Source organism: Thermobia domestica, chromosome 11 (assembly GCF_964235325.1).
Source record: "Thermobia domestica chromosome 11, izTheDome1.hap1.1, whole genome shotgun sequence".
NCBI classification, from domain to species: domain Eukaryota; kingdom Metazoa; phylum Arthropoda; class Insecta; order Zygentoma; family Lepismatidae; genus Thermobia; species Thermobia domestica.
In genome coordinates this window covers 75916172-75939058 of record NC_137464.1, presented here as the reverse complement: position 1 = coordinate 75939058, position 22887 = coordinate 75916172, and the positions used below count along the sequence as shown (strand labels likewise).

The following is a 22887-nucleotide window of genomic DNA, read 5'->3' as shown; positions in this document are numbered from 1 at the left end:
TTAAAAATAGTTTTATTTTTTACTTTTTAGTACGATTTACTTTAATTTGTTTACTTTTTTAAAGAAACTATATGGCTCCTATAAAAAACACAAACAAATTAAAATAAATCGTACTAAAATGTAAAAATGTAGAATACAATTTTTAATTTTTTTAAATAAAGTAATATTTAAAAAATTAAAAATATTTTTTAAATATTACTTTACTTTTTATTTTCTCAAATGTGTTGTAAAAAAACATGAAAATGTAATCTTTGTTCGAACTTGTGAATGTTAATCCTTGTGTACTAGATAATTCAACTGGCTGCATACGAAAAGGCTGATATCGGTATTTAAAATAAAACAAGAGATCTAACTTATATATGTGCAAAATGTATATAAGAAATTTTGCACATATGTAAATATATAAAATTTACATGGAATATTGTATTGTCACCCAACCTATGTCGCTGTGTTAAGTTTCGTCATTGTATAACGTCGGAAAATGAATTAAATTGAGGTTGCAAAGTTTGAGGACACGATTGAAACATTGTAAATTAAAGAAAAGCATGCAATAACTCACTAGTACTATTTTTGAGAACATAGTGACATTTTACCTTTCCAGCTTTTAAAGAGACAATTAAGACATGGCACTTTAATTCTTCTATTATATCATCTCATCAATAGAAAAGTAATTTTATTGATGTGCAGATGCAATTCGTTTCCGTAATATGTATTTAGTTTCCTGTCAGAAACACAATGTTTGCGTTGTGCTGACTCAAACTGGTACAAATGGAGCGTCTTTGGGTGTACAGGCGTTGCTGCTGTGTCTCAATGGTCAGAGGAAATATTTAGTTTAATTGGCGGATAGTTTTGACAACGAAATGTCAATCTAAGCATTCTGCATGGTTTAATCCTAGTCACTGTTACCAGTATAATTGGAATAAATAATAATTATAATAATTTAATCATATAAATATCATATTAATTCTAGTACGATCTACTGCTAATCATAGAACCGGTTTTTAAACTATTCGAGTTCCACCACTGTATACAGCTAGAAGTTCTTCAACTGAGTGCAGTCCAACAAGTAACTCTTATTTCTGCGGACATCAACGATGTTTAAGATTCGCGCCACCTGTGTGTTTTATCCCTTTGATTTACATTAGAAATTATTATTTTTTAAAATTAACCTAGCATTTTAATCGTTTAATCTTACTGATTATTTCTTCAAATCTATTTAAATGTTCCTTACTTTGTAACAAATTTTGTGCATATTTAAGTTTAATACTTAATAATCAAGTTTAATTTCAGTAATAATTATTAAATGTATATTTAATGCACATTGATTTTGAAAGTGCAAGAGATGTTTAAGTAAAATTGAAGAAGAAATGGGTAAAATCGTATTATTAAAATTGCAGTTCATTTTAAACATCTCAAAGGAAACAGAAAAAAATAATTCCCTATGTAAATTTAAGAGTTAGAAAACAAAGATGGTGTAAGTTCTCGCCACCGTTAAGGAATTTCCAGTAGAAAATGTTTGTCTTTGAATTCATTTATAAATCACTCCGGGAATGTAATTTGCGCATTCTTATAAACTAATAGTAAATTATAAAATCATAAATATACATACAGTACACAAACACGGAAGATAAATCTAATTTTATTGTGAAGTAATTGTTTGGTTTTGCGATTTAAAAAGAATAAATAAATTCATAGAAATGTTATGAATAAGATTAACAAATATATGCATATTTTATAATTGTTTTTCAATTATAGAGCACAATACACAAAACTGTTAAATGAATGTTTCCTGTTGTGAATAAAACTTGAAATATCCTTTGAATCAATCAAGTATCCAAATCTGTAGGAAACTTAAGCTTTCTTTTTATTATTTTAATGCCTTAGAAATCATTTCGATAAGACTAATCTTTTGTATCTATATCTTCAAGTATTTTTGGAATAGAAGGATGAAACATTATTTAAGTGAGAAAATGTAAATATTTAATTGTAAATATTATTGTTTACATGGGCATATCTGGAGTGTTAAAATTGAGGGGGATGTATAGAATATAGAATAATTTCTACTGTAACTAACTTTAAGTCAAAATTTTGAGGTAGTTGGGAACTACTTTCCAATTTAAGAGATATCTGTTTCAGTTTTACTTCTATCAATATGATTCATAACCACAATTTTCTGTCATTGCTGTAAATCTAAGAAGTTTATATACTGTTTTGCCCTCATCCCCAACTGCACTATTTTTCTTCTTCTTGACAGGGATTATTACTTTAATACTATGTATTTTAGTTGTAGCCATTTCTTCTTCATTTTCCCTCCACCAAACCCTTACCACATCATCTTTTCTCCAACGATATCCTAACCTATTCTTATTACCTTATCTTTCTACCCAAGTAAATTCCTTCGTCTTGATCAGCATACAAATTTCTTAGAACTCTATCTTCTTCATTACAATTTTGTAATGTCTACGTTTCTTCTCTTTGTAGTAAAGTATTCAACATTTTATGAGTAATTTTATTTTTATTTTTTATTTTTTGGTCCATTTTTCTTTATCATATTTTTTCATATATCTTTTTAATATATGTTTACTTTAGCATCATCTTTGTTTTTCTTCTTAAACAGACTTCGCCGTTTACCCTTGCTTTCTATTTCTCTTTCATATTTCAAATCTTTGTTATTAACACTGAAAAACTTCTTCCCTATACTACTTACCTTCCTCACACTTCTGTAATTCTTACAGCTATATCATTTGAAGATCGAATATATATAATGTCGGTGATAGGCAATGTTTTGTTGAACACTTATTCCAATTGTACTTATCATCTGTCATTTCTTCTTCCAGTGGTTGGGTCATATGTAAGTTTCTTTGAAATCCTTGATCTTTGCATACTGCATTCAGTTCCTTCAACAACGACCAGTTAAATACCTTTCCTAAATTAATGAATACTGCCTACAGTCCCTTTCCATTGTCTAAAGACGTTTCACCTATTACTAGGTGCATCCAAATGCATATCTAGTGGCCTTTACCATATTAAACGAAAACTATTCTTCAACTCTCTCATTCGTTTGTCTACATAATCTCTTTAACTCTAGAAACTAAGATTTGGATTCATAAGGTGCAAAGCATTCCGTTCTAAAGTCTTCAATTTTTTCTATTCAATTTCTTCGTTTCTCTTTAACTCTAGAAACTAAGATTTGGATTCATAAGGTGCAAAGCATTCCGTTCTAAAGTCTTCAATTTTTTCTATTCAATTTCTTCGTTAATAGGACCTTAAACTCTCTCTAATAAATCTTATGGCAACTTTCATTATTTCATTACAAATTTGAATTTCTTTTTCTTATTCTTAATAGGTGCAATAGATATATTATTGACTTCAGTTGCTTTTTTTAATCTTATTTTGAATAGAGCTTTCTCGAGCTTATCCCTCAGTATCCTATACTATTTTTATAATTATTGATACTTCTTTTTCTTTTCTTCTTTTTAATGCCTAAAATTCACACTTGATTCTTGTTCTTACACGAATCCTTAATGTATCCTTTCTACCTACCCAAATACCATTTCGCTCATTTAAAAAACTTTCTATACTTAGTGTCTGCAATGTTAATTAAATTAAAAGAAATATTATTATACAAAAGAAAATATTAAACATTAACAGAAATATTAAATATATTTGGAAATTGCTGGATATTGTAGAACCACTTGTAAAATTTCTGTAAATACGTTGGCTCATAATAGTTCTCCTTTGCTTCCTTTTTATTTTCATTGAACTTACCGTTATATACATTATTCAAATTTCCGTATTCTTTTTAAGCAATTGTTTGTCAACACTCTACGTGTGTGCTTCTCTGGCTTCTCTTCTGAATTCAATTATCTATACATTTATTTCTCTTCTTTAATGTATTTTCGTCTCCGCACTTTTCTTTCCCTTGTTTTCAGATATTTTTCTTTCTGTAGCTCAAACTTCTTAGCTCTAGTCTCTTCGTGTTTTGTTAGTTGCGTTGCACTTCAGCCAGTACAAATTATGACCAAACAAATTATCTTCTTTGGAAGGAACCTTACCTATGCTCATTGAATAGAAATATCTAATTAATAAATTCTCCTCTTCTTTCTATTCCTTTCCCCTAAAACACATTTATCTACAGTAAAACCTGTCAACTTGGCCACCTCTAGAAGTTGGCCACCTGCTTATCTTGGCCTGGTTCGTAATGAACCTGTATGTTCCCCTAAGACATTCGTTACTTATTACTCTGTTGGCCACCTGACTATCTTAGAAGTTGGCCGCATTGAAGGAATGTTTATCCTATGTTGATAATGATAAATTTCCTGCGTATCTTGGCCACACGAATAGGTTTTGTTATTTTTCTTAACGCTTTCGTATTCCCGTATGAGAGTCAAATGTTCTGTATTTGTTACTGGAGACAGAGAAGCAGAGATTCCCATGCTTTGTTCTTGGATGTCAATGGCCAGAACACTACCCTGACAAAGGGGTGGTGAAGGAAGATGCGAATAAGAGAAAAAGCACGTACGGTCAACGTTCTCGTATGGATCTGTCATTTCACTAATGAGTGTTTTCGATCACATAAAATACATTCGTGGATGTGCGTATCGTAACATGAAATTACCTTAAATAAGGAACACCCAAATATATATATATATATATATATATATATATATATATATATATATATATATATATATATATATAAATGATCGAAAATGACCGGTAAGACAGAAAATATCGTCTATCAGAGAGCGCTTCAGTAATAGTAAAAAATGACTGTCTATATATGCACACACCCCTTCCCAAAGTTGCGAAACTGAATTTGGATTTAAATGGCATCGGAAGTGTCAATGTTCATCTCAGCGATATCGAGAATTATGGACTCGACACTAATATTTGTCATTTTCGATCATTTTTATGCATATATATATCCCTCCCCCTCCCCTAAGTTACACCGTCAAAGTGGAATGATAAAAAAAATAAATTCCAAGTCCGAACCTCATCTATGTTAAAAATTTGGTCGAGATCGGTCGGGTGATTCAAGAGTTATTAAGTTACAAACATAGTCACTTTCATTTTTATATATAGAGAGATTCAGGATGGACCATTTATCTTGAAACGCTCTAATAACTTCTAAACTAATGAATAAAAAATCAACAGCGAGATATTGTTTAACATACTTTACAATTTTTAGAATAACAGTGTTGTCAACCTAACATAAAGTTGTATCTCTTAATTGGCACTACATTCAATTATTACACACTTGATAGCTACACATCAAACGAAAACTCATAATACTACATTTATTATTTAGTGTTACGAACTAAGGATGCTATAATATCAGAAGCATCCAAACCCTGAAGACCTCTACAACAATATTAACGCTAGTGAGACGGACAGTGCGATGCATACTAAAGTAACTTTTGAAGTTATAGTGGTTTGATTTACGTTGTTTTTTGCTTGAAAACATTCAGTGATTCCGGTTCTGTGTCGTCTAAAAAGAGTTGGTTCGTACTTCTGTGGACCAATTCGTGCAAGGACGCAAAACGAATAACATGTGTATTTGTAAAATTTGTGGACCGGCTCTCCCTACGATACTGAACACATAATAGTATACGAGTACTGTCAATAGATTCATTATTGAATTTTATATGTATCTTTTGCTAATACGAGGGTAACATTACATATTTAGTACTGAACATGTCATATATCATAATATATTAACATGTAGAACTTTTGAGCTCCTTTCGGTTAGAAAAGGAACTTTCCAAAGATTTTTGAAATCATTATCTTTTATTATATACTTTTTTTTTTTTTTCATCAAACATCATCGCTCTATCTGTATCAGTGCACTGTATTCACAAAACTAACCACTTCGTAAAGAAACAACTTTCACACAAGTATTCTCTTGTGCGCTTTATTTTAATTTATGAAGATGATAAGTAATTGAGCTTCTCCGCATTCTCAGATTATCTTTCTTTGATCCTGGATCAACCTGTGTTAACGTTGTGTGGTTTCTCCGTTGATCTCGGTCTCTGTGGATAGGCTGCTGCGAACAGGAGAGGGGAAGGGGTGAGTCTACAGGGTCGACTTAAGCAATTTTAATGACCGTGGAGATTACATTGCATACTAATTATTAATAATGAATTGTGATTAAGTCACATTGCCTGAAATACAACAGTAATTGAAATAATTATGGTTGCTGATTGTCTACCAGAAAGAATTTTCGAAAATCATTTTCTTCTCTGTTGGCTGTCAGAGTAGTAGTATGAGATCAAGAATGCACTAAGTCATGATCTCATCATATAAAAACGTTTGAGATTGTGTCAGTCCATAATAGTGGGTTCTGCCACCAGACATGGAGTGTCCTCAGGTTACAGATCGAGCAGAAGGCCTCTAGATATATATTGGTTGTGAATATATTGAATAAGTAATCGTGGACAGACGACAAGGGATGATCTTCCAGCTTGGGGTTTGGCGTAAGGCTAACAATCTCTCTCTCTCTCTCTCTCTCTCTCTCTTTTTTTTTTTTTTTTTAATGCTTCTTTGGAAACATTCACAGAAGCCTCGAACCAGAACTGATAACTTTGCATGACCTCAGCAAAGTAAAATGGACACGAGATTTGGAACATGGAATATATGAAGGCTTTATAGAGCAAGTGCATTAAAATCCGTAACGAGTTACAGAAATATAGGATAGAACTGGTAGGAGTACAGGAAGTTAGATGGGAAGAAAAGGGAAAGTTGCGGACCGGAAATTTTACAATCTTTTATGGGAAGGAAAAAGAATGGCCAGCTAAGAACAAAATGATATTCATTCAAAACGAATAATATCAGCAATTAAACATGTTGAATTTGTTAATGATAGACTTTCTTTTATTACTCTTCATGCTGGTATGATATTATTCTGAATGTACGTGTCCAGGCAGAAGATAAGAATGACGATTAAAAAGACAGGTTTTACGAAGGAGTAGAAATTATATTTGACCAACTCCCACAACACCATATGAAAATTCTATTAGGTAACTTCCATGCGAAGGTAGAACGAGAGGATACTTTAAACCGATTACAGGGAACGAAAGTCTGAGTAAGGAAAGTAATGACAATGGTTTTAAAGTTGTGAATTTTATCCTGAAGAGTACGAAACTCCCACATCTCGACATTCATATACTTGAACCTCACGACATGGAAAACCACATGATCAGTTGACAATGTTTTAGTAGATAGAAGAAGACAGTCTCACAATTGATGTTCGGTTGTTTAGAGGAACTGGCTGTGACACTGATCACTACGTGGCAGCAGCGATGATGAGAGACAGGTCATCGTTGGAAAAAGGGAATATTCAACATCTGAAAATAGAGAGGTTTAATTTAAAGAAAAGAAGGGCCAGGCGAGAGAGGATACCAGATTGAAGTGTCAAATAGATTCTCTGTTTTAGAAGGTACAGAATACACTAATGTTGAGGATTCTTGAGTTAATATTAGAGATAACATTAAAATTTCAGACAAAAGAAGAATTGGCTACATAGAAATACATGAAAACAAACAATGGTTCAACCAGGAATGCACTAACTAACTCTATGGCCTATGGAACTCGGACACTAACTAACTAACTAACTAACTCTATGGCCTATGGCCTATGGAAGGGCATCAACAAATTTAAGAAAGGCTATCAACCTCGCCTTTACAACTAATTATCACTAATACGGATAACATTTTGAATAGATGAAAAGATTTCTTTAACGATTTGCTTAACACTCAGCCAAAAATAATGTTCCTGAAGAAACTGAAATGCACACACCAGAAACGTATATTCCAGAGCCTAACCGAAAAGAAATACGAATTGCTGTACAGAAATTAAAGAAACCGACTGTAGGCCAAATTCCGGTTGAGTTTAATGATATGTCATATTTTGAATGACTAAAAACAATATTTCAAGAAAGTGAAAAAAAAGAAAGAAAAAAAAACTTTTTCCGAAAGGATTTGTTTTGAAAAAGTGATTTAATAATATTACATCCAATCACGTAGCGATTGTTGTTCTTCTTTGCCTCTATAATATTACAACACCAAACTAAAGGTATGCCCGGAGATAAGCGGCATTTATTTAACTGAATTGTGATTTTAAAACTGAAGATTTATACATATTATAACATTATCACCGTTATTTCTAGCACTTATAACCAAAACTGCTAACACTACCAGTACAACTAACCAAACCGAATTAAACGAAAATAAATTAATGATTAGAGACGCCTACCTTATTACTCATATTTTATGGAGATTCCTGTTGCGCCAAGAATCCTGTTTTCCAGAGCCGTTTTACGGAAATCTTGATAGGTCATTTTGAAATTCATCTGAACACAAATTTCGGCCATTACCATTTCTGCTGACATTCTCTTTCAATAATCTGACCATAAAACTTTCATTACACTAAACACCGTTCGACGTGTGCATTACTAACTGGTATAGCGAGAATATACTGTAATATTTTGATCAAGTTCGGTGCACCTACTTTCTCTTAAAGGACACTCGATAATTTACAACTATTCTTCCACCAAGCGATAATATTACATATTTCAAACAAAATACTCTTGTACAGTCCTTTCTATAGAAACCAATTTCAAGTTTCATTCCACCTCTATCAAATAATTAAATGTTGATGCTGTACTATAATAAAGATGTAACAATGAAAAGAAAGTAAACCTTGTCGTTTGTTACAATAAAAGTATAGGAGTCGCGGTGGCTCAGTGATAGAGCGTTCACCTTTGGTGCATGGGGTCCTTGGTTCGATCCCAGCTCGCGTCAAATGAACTTTGTGGTGGACAAACACCGTGTGCGTGGGTTTCCTCTGGGTTCTCCCATTCCCTCCCACTTTCTTCATTCCACCATTTCATTAATTTCTCATCATCACCGTCTCCTTTAGCGTAGCCGGCATAATCGTAGGACTAAAACTCAAAGATTTCATTTCATTTTAATAAAAGTATAATCATTGTAAATGACTAACAACAACTAAGTAACATATATTATAAGACAAAAACCACTTAGACAATTAATTACAGGTAATTCAATATTTGAGCCCATTGATTTAGTTCATTGGTCGGTAGATCCGTAGAATATATTTCGAATCCGGGCCCGCCTGGATATTCTCTGATCCAATCAAGTACTGTCTGATCAATGTGAGCCTTCCAGAAGAATGTCTCATTCGGAGCAATGGATACCAACTGTCTGTGAAATGAAAACATTTTTAGTCATTGTGTTGTCGATGGGTATAGTTTCCATGATCACTTTGCCTGACTATTGGTCGAGGAAACCGTTGTTCAAAATGAATTGTTTAATGTTATGAGCCGTAAAAAATTCTAATTGCTATTGCGGATGTTTCACATTTGTGACAATACCACCACCAACAAAACTGATCAACTATATAAGAATCTACTACTTCTCGAAAAGCTTCAAAATAGTTTTCAGGAATCCTATATTCCTGAAGAAGAGATCTGCATCAATGAAAGCAACGTACCTTGGAGAGGACGTTTTACATTTTCACAGTATATCCCACATCCCATATTTATGAATTTTTACATAAATTTGTACGAGACAAAAATAGTTCTATTTCCAGGATTTTCGAATGTTTGTACCATTTTTACGAATAATAAAGAAATACATGTCTGAAATTAGAAATACATAGTTCGGAAACTGATCTAGATAGATTGCTTTCCAGGCCGCCGAAAATTATATAACCATATAAAACTGCAGAAAATGTTATCCACCAGTGATACATGTAATCACAACGTTAAACTTACAGTGATTCATTGGTGGGTCACGAGGCATCTGGAACCGAATTATGGCTACCAACCGATGAGTTACATAGCAGTAAACGTGTGAAAAAAGAAAGTACACTATTAGTACTTTCGCTAAGTAACTCATTAGATGGGAAAGGGAAGACAGAAATAAAAGAAGGAAAATTTAAGAAACTGAAAAATAGATATGAAGTTCAAACACTGACGAGGAAGTTTAATAACTACTTATAGTTTTCTACTCTTTAATTTGTATATGTATATATTAAATGTATATTAAAGAAAAATAAAATCTGATCAAAGCAAACATTTAGTACAAGGATGCAAATAAGCAACACAATTTTACTCGTCCAAGAAAAAAGCTACTAGCCCACATCCCACAATAGAAACGATCTACTTACCTTCGGTATGATATCAAATACTCGCCCGCACCGATGAACCACTCGCCCCAAGCGAGTTGGCGAGTGCTAATTTGCATCCCTGATTTAGTATTTAATCGTATATCATTGCCAGTAGTGGCTGTAAGTGTTTGATTTTTGGTTAGATTTTATTTTGATTTGCTATATGTAGTTTAAAAATTAGAACGAGCAGCGTTCAAATGTATAGATAAATTATTATTATACCCTATCAGCGTTGATGCTATTCGTACATCCTGAAAACCATTTCATTTTATATACTAGATCATTCCTGCTGAGAATGACGAATGATTACATATTATGAAGTTATTAATGACATAAATAGATAAAATAAATATATTTTATTATCTTCTCAAGATTTATATATCTTCACCTGGATTTTTCTCGCTCTCTGATGAGGATTGATCCTCAGATAGCAACATGATTAACGTCCACATCAAATATATTTTGTAAAACATGATACCTTTTCTCGATTTACTTTATATAGTTCTTTCATTTTGTACGAGGAATATAGTATACTGGTTTTTTTAAAAAGTGTAATTATTTCTAATGTTAAACGGCTTTTTAAGTTGCAAAATGGCACAGGTATTTTATATCTGACCAAACTTGGTCGATGGGGTTGGGCACACAATGTACGGAAATAGTCTTAAGATCGTAATACGGGTAAGCTCATCTATTACAAATTTATCCTGTTGGTGAATAGCTTTTTCCTGGATGAGTTTCAGTAAAACAAGCAGTTGAGAGTAATATTTTGTATTGTCCATCACTATAACATATTGAGCCTTCTCTGTTAGTCTAGGGACTAATATGCGGCTTTGATGCAAGGAGTCTTGGGTTTCATTCCCGATGGGAGAACATTAAAATTTGAACGCTGCTGCTGAACAAGGACGCTAAATCTATAACAGATTGATTTTATAATAGCTTTAATAAGGAATTTTGAAACCGTTCTTCGAAAACGTATAAAGTTATTGTGTCATGGTAATTGGCAAGAAGTTTAAAATGTTTCTCATTATTACAAGAAGGACATCTTTAATCCCTTACCGCATGCCGTGCCATATATGGCACATACCCTTTTTTCACTTTAGCTGATTTATCAAAGGCATCAAATGACTGTTTTGTCTGCTGTGTGAGATATTGACGTGTATGAATAAGAGATTTTGGTGTCATTTGGCATGTTCTTTGTGAGTTGTAAGTGTGTCATATATGGCACTTACTTTTTCTCGTCGGAATTAAGTGAAAAATCTGAAATTCAAGTTTTAATTCATTTTTCAAGTTCCCATATGAGGATTTCCAATACTGATTAATTCGTAAAAGAAAAAAAAAGCATGCAGAAAGAGGTTAATGAAACCATTTCGACTACTGTAGTGCACAATTATAATTCCTTCTACTTTCAATGCAGAAGTTGCAAATGAATGCCGTTCATTGTAGCTTTGAAATTTCTTTGCCTTAATTAAAAAAAATAAATAAAAAAATTAAAAAATAAAATCTGATCAAAGCAAATCACTTTTAGTAAATAATGATGTTGCAATTTCGGCAATGTATCATTATCTTCATCAGACACATTATGAAATAAAATCTAAATGCTACAGTTTATACATATCAGAAAATCAGAGGCGGTTATTTCTAAGGAACCAATGAGATCCTTTCGTTTTTAACAACTTTAAATTGCATATAAATCTCAACTTTTAATAATGAAAGTTTTAATTTTTAGAAAATTTAAACTTTTAATTTCATACCTTCTTCACTCCTCGTAAACCTCAACATACCTGTATTATCTTTTCTTTCTTTCCTGCTCAATCCAAAATTTTTCTCCACAAATCGTGGATATTCAGTCCACTATTTCATTCATCAGTTTCTCTCTCTCTTCTCTTCGTATTCATTTCGCCTCTTTCAATTTTCTTATAATGGTTCTTCTTTCTCTTTCCAATCCTTCCACACCTTTCCAGTCTCTTCAATCTAATGTCGTTCTTGTGTTGTTTAATCCTTTCTTATAACTTTTTTCCTGTTTCTTCTATATAACTCATTTCGCATACTTTTCTAGTAATTCTATATACTACCCCTTCCTCACTTTGTCAAATCTCCATTTCTCTTCTTTTTTTCTTCCTTTTCAATAAATCTAATATTCTTCTACTCCTTTTTCTGTATGTTCTCATTCCTCGTTTCTTTAATAGCTTCTTCAGGACTTCCGTTTTTCTCCTATGCTTTCTCTTTCAAACTATCTCCTATTTTATATTCCTTCTTTTACTCTCTTTTCTTTCTTTCTTTCCTCTTTCTTGCTCTCCTTCTTTAACTTTGCTCTATTGTACTCATTCTGCACTAATAACCTATTGAACATCCCTATGTCTTCTTTCTTTTCTCTTTTTCACTGTCTATCCATTTCTATCCTTTTTTCATATTTCTAATAGAATTCTCTTTAGTCACTTCATCTACATCGCTCCTTCTGTGACAATACGCACCTGTTGAACATTCTTTCCTGAACCACGTTCTGTAAAATCTCTCCTTATTGTCATATCCAAAAAGTTGATTTCACCGTCTTCTTCTAATTCCACGTCTAGGCTTATTCCTTTTTCTTTATCCTCGATTCTTCTCACAATCTATTCTACCTACCTTTTGTTCCTTTCCAAATTCCTATATAATCGTCCACATATCTGATGAACATATCCAATCTTCCTCCTCCTTCTTTCAGCTTCTGATCCCATTTGTTCATTACAATTTCCGATAACATTGGGATTAATCTGGATCCTATACTCACTAGGGAAGGTCGTGAGGTGTTACTCTGACTTCATATCGTTACTATGCTCAATCAACTGATTTACACATGAAACAATTATGCAAACGGAGAAATCCTCGATCGTAAGTGTGTTTCAATTATGAGTGTTAAAGTCTCAAAATTGAGCAGATTTTGCAAAAAGTTTGAAGTAACTACTTATTTAGATACACGCTTCATTTTTGGTATCGGGGAGTTTTCTCGTGGGTCCAGCACAGTCGTGAGGTCAAAATGTATGTATTTTGCAAGATAAGAGCACTTATTAGGAAGGAGGTTGTAGCATGCTCACAAGTCAGCTACATTGAGTTCGAGCTGCCTTCAATTTTTGGAACATCCTGTATATCCTGGTGTTTTGAAGTGAATCGGAAAAAATGGACTAATATTAAGAATATACAAGAATATGAAAGAAAGAAAGGAAAAATGTATAACTTCTGATTGTATAAGTTATTCCTAATTTTTGTATATAAAAAAAGTTAAAATCTTATGTAATGAGAAAAATGAACGAAGGACATAGAAGCGAGTTTGTTTGTGACAATTTCAAGGTTAAATTATGACGTTGTGTCTGCTCGATTGCGCGTGGGCGGCTGCCTCGCTCGTGTGCGGGAGCCGTGAGCGAGTCAGTTGCTGCGTGGAATGTCTGTCTGGTTGGAATGTTTGTCTGGGAGTACCTAGTGGAATACATCTGATCGCTTTTGACGGAAGTGTGTTCTATAGAATACGAAGAATTTAAAAGCAACCGTTTGGCTTTGCGTTCGTTATTTGATTTTGCGTTCGGTATTTGATTTTGCGTTCGTTGATTATATCGAATTTTCAGCCAAGAGTCGTATGTTTAACAAAACTAATTTGGAAGGGTAGAGGCTAGTAGAGGAGAATTTTGACAGACCATACCAAAGGTGGAATGGAGCAGTCTTGAATTGGTGAGTATAAACCTGAGTGTAGTTATTAGAACCTTAATTCCTATAAACCCTGGTTATTAATTCTGCTAATACTTTTTCCTACTAACCCAAGTAGCTAGATTTGTTAGATTATTAGATTACTAGACTAAATCTTGGAAAGAAAATTCTATTCACGTTGATTTCAGAAACTTTCTTTTTTTTAAAAAAATAAGTTGTATCTAGCGTCCCATTTTGTCATATACTTTTTTCATTTTTCGCGAATATATCTTGGAAGAAATAGTTCTTCGACGTCGAATTATTACTTCTTGTTTGCTTCACGCGTTTATTAGTATTTAAATTTTTGTGATATTTAGATTTGCCGTTAAAGTCGTGGTCATTTGATTTAGTTTTTGGCGTCTTTCTATTCTGGTTGTTTTCAGGCAACCTTTGAAATTGTTAAGAGGGATCAGATTGTTCTCACATTGAATTAAAATATAAAACGAAAAGTAATTTATTATATTTGACTGCTATTTTTCAATCAATATAAACTTCTTGTTCAATTATATTTAATCGCATTTAAAGCTTTATTTTAGTTAAATCATTCTTAGAGTTCAAGTTATTATTATTGTTGGTTTGTTAAATCTTTTTTTTAAAAAAAAAATATTTAAATTTTTGTAATAAAGTCCAGATCGAATATTTTCTTTTATTTCAATCTGTATCTTATAATTGGTATATTACGAATACTACTGATTTAGGTAAATTTGCGAGTCATTTTTAGAGAGATTGAAGCCTGCACATTTAGAGGTATTTTTCTTACGAAGTTTTTTCCAGCAACTAGAACCGTGTCATATGATAGTTTGACTAATATTAATCAGTATTTCTTTATTTTGCTTTATACTAAGAAGTTTGCCTTATTCGATTGTATTGTCATTCAAATGTCACTTTCCTGTTGGATTTGTATCGAACATTTTAACGTAAAAGTTTTGTAGGAGAAGTCCATATTTCATAACAATTTTCCCGAAGTTCTTCGCTATGTAGAAGTTCATAATTCTTTCTGGCAATCTTCTGTCACACTACCCTATGCGAACGGGTAAAAATTCAACTTGTATGAAATAATAATAATAATAATAATAATAATAATAATAATAATAATAATAATAATAATAATAATAATAATAATAATAATAATAATAATGATAATAATAATAATAATAATAACGTGTACTGTAAATTTCATGTATATAATTGTATTGTTTGGTTTTCTTCTTCTAGATTTTTGACTTTGAGTTGTCTGATGAGGAAATGAAGCAACTAAATGAACTTGACAAAGGAGAAGAAGGAAGAACGTTTGATTTTCTTAGATTGTAAGTATTCGTTAGTTCTTTTCTTTAATTCCTAGTTAGCTTCTAGTTAGCTCAAACTAATTTAAGAAAAACATTCATGATTCAAGAGAGAATAATTAGAATAATTGCAAAATTCTTAGATGATTTTCCTGTCTTAAATTCATTTCAACATTGAGCTCTTTGAGTAGAAATTCTTATACTTATTCATATTCAAAAAATGTTAGAAACAGCTAGGGGACAAAAATTGTTAATGATATTAATTATATACAGACTTACTAGAAATCATGGATATTTCATATATTGAAATATCAAACTTTATCTATATGGAAAATAGTACATAAATAGGTGTATAATGTTTTATATCAAATTACGTAAAACATGCACTTTTCTTCAAGGGATTATACACTAAATTTAACAAAGATTATACATTTGGAAGAAACCTAGCATTAACATTAATTATCATCAACCACATTGTCCCAGATTTTGGAGCATCTATTATTGGTTATATTTTATTCTGGGATATATGGAGACTATTCAGTTACAATCATCAATATACTAAGTGACTCATCGCTGGCACTCCCATTAAGTTTCCAGTGGATCAGCCAATCAGTACTAATCAGCTTGAAACAGTTGATAGTTATTTATATTAATTATATAACCTATATGTTCTAATCTTTTACGCATTTTCATTAATCTATTAATGTTCTTCGCCAGTTTCGCCTGTAATTAGTAAATCATTTAAATCTACTATATAACCTGGTAACTTTCGTAACGTTCATCCAGAATGCTTTGAAAAATAGATGGGCTGATGCCAAACTACTAGAAACCCTTATGCAATAAGGAATTCTTTGGTAGTAGTGATAGCAGTAAAGTTTCGAAATTCCTCATTTACCAGTATTGTTCGTATGCTTGAGACAGATCAATTATACTAAATTCGTTACACAAAAGTAAACTTCCAAAGATATCTTCTATCTTCAGTGATCTATGCCTGTCTGTAATTTAGTTGCCATGAGGGTTTTTCTTTTTTTTTCTTTCTTTTTTTAAAAATACTATTAGGTTTTAATATACTGGCACAATGGAAGCTCACCATTCTGAAATCATAACAAACTTAAAAGCTTTTTATTTATTTATTTCTTTGCTTGTTTTGCATACAAATGAGAGTATTCTCGAGTACGCATACAGTTGTCAAAAATTACAAAATAATTATAAAATAACCATGACTTTCATAACATAATTAAGAAAATACATTTATACATTGTCTTCAATAAACTCATTTACCGAGTAGTAACATTTATGTACCAAGAACTTGTGAAGATCAGACTTAAACATAGTATATGATTTATTTTGCTTTAGAAAGTCAGGTAACTTGTTGAAAATTTTTGTACAGTTAATATATACGTTTTTTTGAAAAAAAAAAAAGAAAGAAAGAAAAAAGAAACGAGAAGTTTTTAGGGATAGCATGCCAATTATTAACTAATTGAGTATTGTATTTATGGACATTACTGTTTTTAAAAAAACAAGTGTTTATCACTTACGGTAAACAATATAATTTTATATAGATACACATAAGGTAATGGTAATATTTTTGTCTCGAAAGATGAGCTTGCAAGAAGTCTTTGGTAACAATCCAAACACAACCCTTAGTGATTTCTTTTGTAAGCGAAACGTGCTAACACATTCAATAGAATAACCCCCAAAAATAATACCGTAACTTATTAAAGAATGGAATTTTGCATAGTACACTGAAACTAAAACCTGTGTTGTGGCATTACCTCTTAGTCTACGGAGGCCGAAGCAAATACTACTTAATTTTTTGTTGAGTTAAGAAATATACTCGTTCCAAGTTAGTTTCGAACTAATGGTGACACCAAAAAATTTAGTTGAAATAGAAAAGTCGACTTTTTGTTATTTTCAATTACATAAGGAATAAATTTTATTTTGAAGAGGATAATAAAAATTTAGCAAGGAAATTTTATTATTGCTTAAAACTAATTTATTTCTATTTAAACAGTTATTTAATCGTGAAAATGTAGTGTTTAGATTATATTCAATATCATGTTAGTGAGTTACCTGTAATAATAACATTGGTGTCATCAGCAAATAAAACACATTTATTAGGCAACATTTCTTGTGTCACATCATTAATGTATATAAGAAAGAGTAGTGGACCAAGTTTTGTTTTTAGTCTGCTTAATTCAAAGAGAAAGACGCTGTTCTTGGTTTACATTAATTAATAAGAACAGTTTTTTCTACTCTTAGATGCAATGGAAAATAACAAAAAGTCGACTTTTCTATTTCAACTAAATTTTTTGGTGTCATCATTAGATCACTCGCTTTTGTGAGTAGTTTGTTCATGAAAACTTCAGGAAGATCTTTACTTCATATTTTTTATAAGTAGCTTTTATTTTAGAACACATTAAATTTATTAGTTCGGAAATTATTTGACAATTTAAATAAATAAAAGTAAATAATAAAACTTTCAACTAAAATCTATTCATTGAAGTTTCGATTATCGTTTTACAATTCAAGTTGTTTACACATACAAGAGTAATTTACCCTGACATATCAATTTTATATAATGATTTAAATATTCATTAGTATAACATTTTAGTGTTATCAGTAGGTTATAATCTACAAGGTTTCAACATTCTCTCATAATATTCTTCACTATAGAGCACAATATCACAACCTGCTTCAACAATATGTTGTTCTTTTCTACTTCAACATGATAGTCGTTCTAGTATTGAATGATTCGTACAATTATCATTGCTGAACATTTACTTGATCATCGTCTGTACGAAATAGATTCACAATGTCCTTTATAATACCTAATCATAAGTATTACTTGCTGTTTCGGACTTTACATCTACAAAATATCATTGAATCTTATTTCTGTTGATTCTCCCTACCGTCTTTTAAGATATGTAGAGGCACGAGTTTTTCGCAATGCGCGATAAAACGAAATGCGTCAGAATTAAGTAATTTTCAGTTTCTTGACGTTTTATGATATTCTATGTGTATTTTCATTAATTTCCGTTGCGCGATAAAACGCGAAATTGACAGTTTCGCGCGAAATTTCTAACAATACGCGATATAACCCGAAATTTTAAAAATACGTTTTCATTACTTTAAAAATGCTAGTTTTCCGCTGATAGAACGGTAGAACGTGGCATGAACTGTGTATTTTGAGTGATTAGGATACGACTATAGCGAACATGTTGCTCGTTAGCTATCACCATTGACGCTAGATGGGGAGTACCGAAGTGGATTGTTTGAAGTTTGTTGTAAATGCGCTGGGGGCGCGGTGGCTCAGTGGTAGAGCGTTCACCTCCGGTGCTTGGGCTCCCTGGTTCGATCCCAGCTCGTGCCGTGTGGACTTTGTGGTGGACAAACACCGTGCTCGTGGGTTTTCTCGGGGTTCTCACGTTTCCTCCCACTTTCTTCATTCCACCATTTCACTCATTTCTCATTATCACCGTCTCCTTTAGCCTAACTGGCATAACTGTGGGACGTTAAACTTAAAGATTTCATTTCATTTCATTTTTTTGTAAATGCGCTTACATACGTGTGGCTTCCAACAAGCAATGCTAATTGTGAGAGATTTTTTTTCTAAGTATGGACTGATGATAAGTGACAAATGTACAACAGTGAAGGAGGGAATGTGGAAACATGTAACATGCTTATGTTTAATGCTTAAATGTAACTTGTGTTTATGTGTTTTTAAAAGATAGCAAAACTTTCCTACTCATAGTAAGTTTAGTTACTGACTTTCCTCAATTTGATTTAAAATATAATATATATAATTTTCTATAAATGAAATTGACATTGTCAAGTGAAATATTTAGTGTATTTTGTTTTTAGGTAGTTAATGGTTTATTTTTATAGTGATCTATGAATAAAAGGAACAATTGTAAAAATGTCAGGAAATTCTTTTCCACAAGAGCTACAAAATACGAAACTTTATTTGGGAAATGCGGCAAAATGCGAAATATGTAAAACGTAACGCGATATTTTCAAAAGCTTAGTGCGATAAACTCGTGCCCCTAAAGACATGTTATTTATCTTATTACTGTAGGGTTACGATAATAGGTTTCTAATAAACGATTATCTTCGTATAAAAGCTACATTGTGAATCTCTATATGCGCATTGTGCTTTGAGATGTCCGTCCCTTTTATAATAATTATAATTTAACTTTCTTTATGTAATGACTTCTGTGTCCTGCTAGTGGTATGTCATACTCTGTTCTTAAGATTTGCTCCCCTTTCAGCGGTAACATCCTTCGCAATTCTTTTTATTTTTCATTTTTATTTTATTTTATTTATTTTTTTATTGTTGTTATTATTTGTTCATTAGTTACTGAATCTATACGCCACACACTTACTGTAGCAATTGCTATCGCATTATCAAAAGTTAATTTCTACTGTTTTCTACCAAAAATACGCTTCAAGCGTTCACTCTTGAAATCAGCGACTACTCTATCCCACAAGGACTTAAATTGCAATACACGCACCTGATTTCTTCAATGTTGCAACACATTTTTCGTGGTCATACCTAGGTACAAAAATTCAGATTCTTATTCAGTGAAATCTAAGTAAGTTCAATTCGACTCATAGCTCTTCGCTCGCTGTAACATTAGATTTCGGATATACATAATCTTGCATTAGTTTCACTAATTTTCATACGTTTTCTGCTTTAACCTTCTTGACATTGACAAATCTTATAACTAATTGTCTGTCTTAACTCCTATACTGTAAATAGTATAGTAACATTTTTGTAATCCGATATTCATTGTCCTCAATAAATAGTTCAATTCCCTTGACGTGGGAAAACCACGTCTCTTAAATCACTATTAATATTATCCACTATTTATGCTATTTTTCTGAACTGGTGAAATTTTACTTCACACAAAATATGAGAATTAGTACTGTCCTATTGCACTTTTTAAGTTTTATTTTATTTTATAGTATGTTCTTTACCTGAATACTATGCATTTTTATGCATGCTTTCTCTTGTCTTCAGTCAAAGACGGAAACTTAGTTCTTATTAATACTGCAAGTACACCCGAACTACATCTGTTCATATAGTATTTATTGTGGTTTCCTTGTCACCATTTTGCTGAATTTCTGGGATACACTGTGATTTCCTTTTTGATACTAATTTACACTTACACAACACAGGCACTCATCAAAAATTTATCTGTCGGGATAGTCTAAAAGTTAAATATGGCCATTCTGAGAGGAAAACTTGAAGTCATGAGGTCAGTTTTTTCTGGATAGGACATTGGATACCATTTCACTGTAAAGAAAAAAAGTCATAAAGTCAAACTGTTAGGCTCATGAAAGATCCATCTGGGCAACTACATCATTTAAAAACCCTTCAAATATGCAAAATTTCTCCAAATATATGTATATAGGGATGTGCACGGAATGCCACTTACACGACACAACTGTTTTTTGAGACGGTCATTATCAGTATTGTCAACTTTGCCATTGTATGACAAAATCTAGTAGTTTTCATATGCTGTTTAGCTAGATAAAATTTGGTTTAGCTATTAGCTATAATTTTGGCCAATTCTACATCCAAAATTGCCAATTTCTACAAATTTGTTATTAGCAATAGTTAAAACTTTTTAACGATCAAAATTACTATTTGGAAAATTTAAACTGAAACGAAGGTTGTTATTTTTCTAACCCTTCTAGTTGCAGCACCACTTATATTCTCACACGACAATACGTATCTTATTTATATCATTCTCGCCTATGCCTCATGGTCTCACGACAAATCAAGGTTACGAAAACTCTTGTTTTCTTCATATTTTATTTGAAACCACATTTAATTTCTGTATGGTTTATTTCGAGTGTATTTTAGTATCGAACTGTGCGTTTTCATTGTTGTGCTAAATTAATAATGTCAACAAAATATACCCACCATTACCATAAAAATTTGAAACGAACAAAAGAATTTAAGGGATTTTAGTGCTTCTACTCAATGAAGGAACAAAGCCTACTGTAAATATTTTAAGTATGACTGGGAGAGAGGAAAGGAGAAATATTTGATTTGAGAATATCAGGGAGAATATAACATTAATTTTAAATTAATACATTAATATTAGGAAATGTATTTACTTACTTTGTTGTTAAATTCTGTTGAACATAAATTTAGGTATAGTTTTATGTAAGTTTAGCTATTTTTAGCTACATCTTGTGAACCATTTAGCTACTTTATGAATGCACCTGTTGGTATCAGTTATCATTATTTCATTATCTGTTACTGTTACAATATAACTATATTTATCCAGAAGTATTGTACAATGTTAGTATACGATTTACGTAGATTACGTTATGAATTTTCGGACTAGTTTTTGATATTTATTTATTTTGCAGAACGAAAGATCATCCTGAATGTCCTTATTAAGAAGGCCTTCCACATGGGATGACATATTATTGAGTTCATCGAAAGTATTTGGAGTAGGAATGCCCTTTATGTACATAATGTGAAGAAGAGAGAAGCATCTGTTTAAAGTGTAGATATATAAGATTTTTGGCAATGCATTACAATATTTGTGTTTACATCTTACGGGATAAGAGAGATGGAGGTCTAATAATTATAATTCGTATATGAATCGAACTCTTTTGTCTGTGATCCTCAACCCTCTTGCGTACATCTAGTCAATAGAGAAAGCAAATATCTCTGAACTCTCATTCTTGCATCTGCTCCTGCTAATTCTCTAATGTTCTAAATCTGTGCAGAGCTCAAAAATATTGTTGCGTTCATCTAGATAAAAAATAGGCCTTCATCTTTATTACCCAGTAGTCTTCATACGGTATTGAATAGGGAGAAACAGTGGCGTATTTAAGGGGTCTTCCGGTCTTAATCCGCCTGAATTTCATTTTTATTCAATAAACTATTTTAAAGTAAATGAAGTATCTTGCTGAATTTTCATATTTCCAGGAATAAAGTTAGCAAAGCCCCCTTCAAGACAAAATTGTAAATACGCCACTGGGGAGAAATGATATGATATTAAGAAGTAAGTAAAGGATATACATATGTAAGCTTTTATCTGAAAGTAGTTAAATAGCAATCACTCTATACTGTATTGTGTTGCCTCAGTTTACCAAGAAGACAATTTTTCAAACTTCCGCTACGAGAGAGGAAGAGTAACCGGTGTGGTTATTCAAGATATATCTTGGTGATGATTTCGTTATACCGTGGTATAGGAACAAAATTAGGAAGTTATTGTTGTTGAGGAAAGTGATATATGCTTATTGTAAGTAAATATTTTAAATAATGTCAAATGATAATTTTTATGTACAAATGTACCAAAAATTTAATGATTTGCATTGTTCAATATCTAAAATGAATAGAGAATATATAACATCAAATAAGTCTCATATTTATTATTCTTATAAACCCCTACCTCATTATTAATACTATATTTCTAATGTACAAGTATTTTTGATCAAACTACACTAAAGAAATTGATGTAACTATTTTTACTTGTATTGCTTTCTAAATATTTGAATAATTCTAAATGCGTCGTAAGATTTATTTTCTCGATTTTTGTCAAAGACCATCACACTTTGGTATTTTCAGAAAAAAAAAGTATTTAGAAAAAAACATCTAAACGATAGTCCTCCAAATTGACAACTATTTGTTTTTATCTGTTCAAATCTGTGCAAAGTTTCGTTTCAATGTTGC

The 22887-nt window shown here is 31.7% G+C and overlaps 1 pseudogene across 1 annotated transcript in view; it reads left to right on the top strand.

The window, feature by feature from the left end:
- Positions 1-22590, top strand: part of LOC145664184 (aldo-keto reductase family 1 member D1-like) — a 47507-nt pseudogene extending 24917 nt beyond the window's left edge. The window contains exons 6-7 of the transcript XR_014127329.1: positions 15118-15209; positions 21573-22590. The product of XR_014127329.1 is annotated as an aldo-keto reductase family 1 member D1-like (transcript). The remainder of the gene's footprint in view (positions 1-15117; positions 15210-21572) is intronic.
- Positions 22591-22887: the final 297 nt, after the last annotated feature.